This window comes from Tupaia chinensis, unplaced genomic scaffold (assembly GCF_000334495.1).
Source record: "Tupaia chinensis unplaced genomic scaffold, TupChi_1.0 Scaffold000568_1, whole genome shotgun sequence".
Classification (NCBI taxonomy): Eukaryota; Metazoa; Chordata; class Mammalia; order Scandentia; family Tupaiidae; genus Tupaia; species Tupaia belangeri.
Genome location: NW_006160082.1, coordinates 2,519,737 through 2,525,244, shown reverse-complemented (window position 1 = coordinate 2,525,244; position 5,508 = coordinate 2,519,737). Strand labels below are relative to the sequence as shown.

The following is a 5,508-nucleotide window of genomic DNA, read 5'->3' as shown; positions in this document are numbered from 1 at the left end:
GAAGGGAAAGGAAAGGAAAGGAAAGGAAAGGAAAGGAAAGGAAAGGAAAGAAGAAACCGTTCATGAAAAAGGAGAGAGAGCAAGAAGCTTGGCTGGGAAGAGCTGACAAACAAGTAACCTGCCCAAGGTGCCCACAGTTTCTGGTCTCTTCTGCCCACCTCTCCCACTCCCATTATCAAGGCCAAGTTGTTTCTGTCCCTGACACCACATTTAAGACCAAACCTTAAATTTCTTTTGACCCTTTCACAAAGTCGGGTAAAATATGTGTCACATGGTACAGTTGTGATAAACGCACACTGCTAGTAATCTGTATTGCTAGCAACATTGTCACACGTGAGCCTTGGCCTGTCCACTGCCACATTTCATATAGTATGGCGGATACAGGAGAAGAGGATGCCAACATTCAAATGAAACAAGAAATTGGGACTCAGAGTCCTGGAGCCACCTGGATCCCTGGTTTCAGCTATCCTGTGTGGTTTTATAGCTTCCTACGCATGCCATGACAAGAAGATTTAAATGAGGGAGTTGAACATGGTGTTGAAAGAGAAGAAACACTGCCAGACTGGCATTCTTTCAAAAGTTCATGAGAAAAGCAAAGTTGATAAAAGAGTTGTTGACAGTCTGTACTGTCACAATGCAGATCATTCTACACAGTATTGCCTGTCACTCCAGGACATCGTTTTGCAAAGGGCTACTGACGAAGCGTGGCATGATGGCATCATTAGATGGCACTGGTACACGGGCCCCCGGGGTATAACAAATGCCATACCAGAAAAGCTGCACTGCCAGACGTCTTCTTGCCAGTGATGAAAACAAGACAAAATTTTTGAGTTATGACTTTCTATCCTCTCTTTCAAAAGTCACCCCCTACATTCTGATTTGGGGCATCACTCACATAGAAACTAGAACATATACTTACTGAACAAGACAGAGCGTTAGTCCACATTATTTGCAGAACTCAATCTGCATAAATTACTTTGCACAGTTCCTGGCACAAGCTAAGTGCTCGATACACATCAGCTCTTGTTCTGTTATTAACACTGTTGGTGGAACTTTCCGGGTATCTATCTATGAATTGAAGTTCTCAAATTGGACGGTTCTTTGGGTTGAGTTTCTTTGGAAATAGAAAGTAGGGATTTCTTGATTTTGTTGTAGAGAAATAACTAGCTGAGAATCATTTTGCCCAAATAGTACCATTATGCACACAGGTGAGATGATTTGCTCATGAGTTAATAGGCATGGACGTGGCTCAGGAACTCAGGCAAGACAGGTGCTAATCAAGATTCATTTCTGAAAAGACTAGGTGTCGAGAATTTGTCAGGTGCTGTTGCAGGTGCCGGGAATGCAATTACACATAGACCAGCCTTTGCCTTCCGGAAGTCCAACTACAAACAGCAAAGAAGGCAAGGTTCCTGTAGTGTGGTGAGGACCTCTCTGACAGGGTGCCCACAGAGTTCCCCTGTGACACTGGAGAGGGTCTATAAGGATGAATAATTCATCAGGCAGGCCAGGAGAGAGACACTTTCTGAATCTGTTTCTGTAATTTGAGAATTAAACCAACAGCATCCTCTCAGAAGGCTGAGGAGTCTAATGGCCAAAGATGTGGACTCAAACAGGCCTGGGTTTGGCTCTCATTCGACCACCAAGATTTTGAGAAAATAAAAAAGACAACAATAACAATAATAGCAGCCAGCATGTAAGCCAAATTTTTCTTTGTTTGCAAAATACGGACAGCAATAATGGAACCCGTAACACTTAGAAAAGAAGACCCTCGTGAAGCATTTGGCACAATGCTCGGTACCTAGAACACATTCAATACATGTAGACAGTTACTATTATCATAAGGAGCTTGTGAGAATCGAAGGTGACATGAGGGACAAAAGTGATAAAAACTACATTTCTGGAATTATTACTCCAGGCAGTGTAATATGTCGTGTAAGGGCAGAGGTGTTAAATAAGCGCTAACCAGGGAGTAGCAGATGGCATAATAGTTGTGTGGCTGGACTCCCATGTAGTCGACTATGGTTTGAATCCCGGACCCGTTGGCTTAAAACTCATGTTGGGTGCATGTGTGTACATACCCAAACTCCCAGGGGAGAGAGTGGAGGAGAAGAGATTGTGACGTAGCCACCGCCCAGGGGGTGATTTCTTGCTTTCTGTCTCTCTGGTAAGTGCATGCGCCATATAGCAAAAAAAAAAAAAAAAAAAAGAGCACTTACTGTTTTTTACAGGGAGGTCCTTGAGTATGGTCAGAAGGAAGGGTGCATGGCCAGAAGTGGATGGCATTTAAATTGAATGAAGAGCCACTCAGAGGTCAAAGGCCTTGCTTTAATGAATCAGTTATGCAATAAAACACACGAAACACAGACTCACAAGGGACAGAATTACTGGGATCATAATTTGATGTGAGGTTTTTACCTTTTTAAAAATTTGCTAGAGGGCATGTGCACTTGCCAAAGAGAGATACAGAGAGAGAGAGAGAGAGAGAGAGAGAAAGAGAGAGCAATCCCCAGTGGGACATGGTTATGCTGTAATCTCTGTTTCCCCATTTTCCATCCTATTAGGATGTTGGACACACACACACACACACACACACACACACACACACTCCTATGTTATTCAAGCCACTGGGGTCAAGATTTGAACCACTGTTGACCACATAAGATCTGATGATTTTTGCATTTTGGGTTATGTTGCTGGACTCCCACATGGCTGACCATGGTTTGAGTCCTGGACCCAGTGGTTTGAAACATGCCAGGCATGTGTGCATGCGTGCCCAAAATCCTGAGGGGAGAATGTGGCATGGCCATCTCTTTTGGGGGTGGAGGGAGGAATTTCTCACTTTCTGTCTCTGTCTCTCCAGCAGGTGCATGTACCCTGTAGCAAAATTTCTCTAATAAATAAATTAAATTAAACATGGGGCCAGCAGGGAGTGTGGAGGTTAAAGTGGCTGGATTCCACACAACTGACTGGATTGCACAGTTTGAGTCCCAGACCTGGAGGTTTGAAAAACACACCGGGTACATGTGAATGTGTGCCCCAAATCTGAAGAGAATGGAAGAGAAGGGACTACAGGATAGCCATTCCCCCTGGGGGGTGATTTCTCACTTTTCCTCTCTCTCTCTTTCTCTCTGTCTCTCTCTGGCAAGCACACATGTCCTACAGCAAAATGAAAAGAGAACATTCACATAATTATAAATAACAAAATATTAATACATGACATATAAAAGGAATATAAAGAAAAACTGTAAATAACTAAAGCCCTATGTCTCAGACACAGACTTAACAGGTGTCCTCGTTGTGGTACTTAGTTTAGATCTTTATTTTTGCATTTTGGTTTTAAGTAATAAGATATTTCAGACTATAGCTAAATCTCACACTCATCCATTTGTGTGTGTTACTCCCTCAGGCGTGCCCATACTTTTACTACGTATACGGTCCTGTAAGCAAATCGTACCATTGTTCTGATTTTCCTAGAATTTTACACACGATGCCACGTGCATCGTTTTACAGCTTGAGTATTAACTTAATACTGTTTCAAGATGGATCTAAGTATTTTTTTCTCAGAGATTTTTGCTATAGGGCATGTGTACTCACCAGAGAGACAGAAAGAGACAGTAAGTAAGAGATCACTCCCAGGGTAGATGGCCACACTGCAATCCCTTCTCCTCCATTCTTCTCTTAGGATTTTGGGCACAAACACACATGTGTCTAGTGTAAGTTTTAAGCTGCCAGGTCTGGGACTCGAACCATAGTCGACTACGTGGGAGTCCAGTGACAATAGCCATTGTGCCATCTGCTGGTCCCAAATCTGTATCATTTTTAAAAACTGTAAAAGGGTAGGTATATTCAAGACATACACATAATTGCATGCAGAATAAAAAAATGAGTGTCTGCAAGTTTGGTAGGGGCTTTGCATTGGCATCTGTGCATTCGTGTGTGGTGAGATGACATGTCTTCTAGGTACAGAGAACGTCTTTCCAGAGAAGGAACAAGCACAAGAGAGTGTCTTTTTAAGGGTTGGCTTTTCTTTTTCTTTTGAACGGTATGAAGAAAGTCTCCTGTTTCTACAAATCAAGAACTTTGATAGAACCATTGCACGAACCGCATTTCCCTAAGGGTGCATCTTCCTTCTCTTGGGCTCCAGAAACCTGTGAGAGAGGGTCCAGATGCCTCGTCCTGGTCAGCCACATTGTGACTGAAGAGGCACCTGGAGCCAGGAAGGCTGGGTGTGAATCCTGGCTCTGCCACTGCTCCTCGTGACCCTCGGCAGGAATGGAAGCTCACCGTGTCTCACCTTCCTCATATGGGCAGTGAGACTAGTAATACCACCGGCAATATTTTGGCAAACACGGGTTGTGCTAATTCACAACGTCGGCTTAGGCTTGACAAGTGCTTTGAAATCGTTAGTTGTTATGAGTAATCACAAGAGAGCGTGGATTCAGAACACTGGAAAGTAACTTGCACCGAGTCCAGATTCAGTCAGGAGCCCAGTGCCCTCGAGCACCCCCAGAGTCCTCCCAGCAGGTCAGACAACTAAGTCGGGCTTTCATGGGGACTCCTCTCTGCCTCTACCCTCTCATGTGGGGTCAGAACCCCAGGCTGCAGCATGGAAAGATGGGGTCACAGGCGGGAGGCGGGAGGAGGAAGCAGCCTGGCACTCCTGCTGGGCACGGTGGCCACAGGGAGTGGAGGGAGGTAGGCATGTCCTCTCCTCCTAGTCCCCAGCTGTCGCTGGCCTTACTTAATAGAAAGCTCTTTGCCCTGAGAAGGCCGCGGGTGGAGAAGCGGAAGGAACCAGAAGCCGCATCTCCCTTTGGTGATAGGCTTGGAGGGGACTCGGTCAACTGCACCTGGTACTTATTACCCAGGTGACCTTGGGCAAATCACTTGGCCTCTGTGGCCTCATTCTTAGTTAGAAGGTGCGCGATGTCCCGAAGTTTCTTTTACAAGGGGAGTTTCATACGGTGCCTGAACCAGGGTGAGCCTCAGTAAACATGCGCTTGTAACAGTGGGGTGGGGAGAGGGAGGGTCCCCATGGTGAGGCTGAGCTTTCCTGTTCCACATCTCTGACCCCACGGGTCAAGGGTGGAAAACTCCTGGGTCTGGAGAGTGCTGCAGCTGGGGCAGAGCCCCCGGGTGATGCCCAGAGTGGCGGACCTGGGGGCTGGGGTCCAGCAGATGTCTCGAAGAGCCCCTTGCTGGCCATCCCTTCCGCGCGTCCACCTGGGCACTGTCCTTGGGCGCTGCCCATATTCCTTCTTCCTTGCCGACCAAGAACACCAGCTCAGGCCAGACCCGCAACGGGGCGACACAAGGGCCAGGAAGGAAGAGGGGAAGCGGGCAGCTGGGCACCATGGCCCAGAAGCCCTCCCGGCCCCTGTTGCTACTTTAGACCAGAGCGCTCTGACCTGCGAGACACCCAGTTGGCAGCAGACCGCGGCCTCCGACGTCAGAATGCGGGCGGTGCCACCAGCGGGCCCCTGGTCCAGATGTCGCCCTCCCCGC

General features: G+C 46.9%; 1 long non-coding RNA gene across 2 annotated transcripts in view; it reads right to left on the bottom strand.

Annotated features, from left to right (window-relative positions):
- LOC102476674 (uncharacterized) overlaps positions 1-5,484 on the bottom strand; it is a 23,261-nt gene extending 17,777 nt beyond the window's left edge. Inside the window, exons 1-2 of one of the 2 annotated variants that reach the window (XR_335899.2) lie at positions 5,412-5,479; positions 2,647-2,648 (exon numbers count right to left, since the gene is read on the bottom strand). This is a non-coding gene — a long non-coding RNA (uncharacterized LOC102476674). Of the gene's footprint in view, positions 1-2,646; positions 2,649-5,411 lie in introns of both variants that reach the window. The other variant, XR_335898.2, reaches the window with a different exon arrangement.
- Positions 5,485-5,508: the final 24 nt, after the last annotated feature.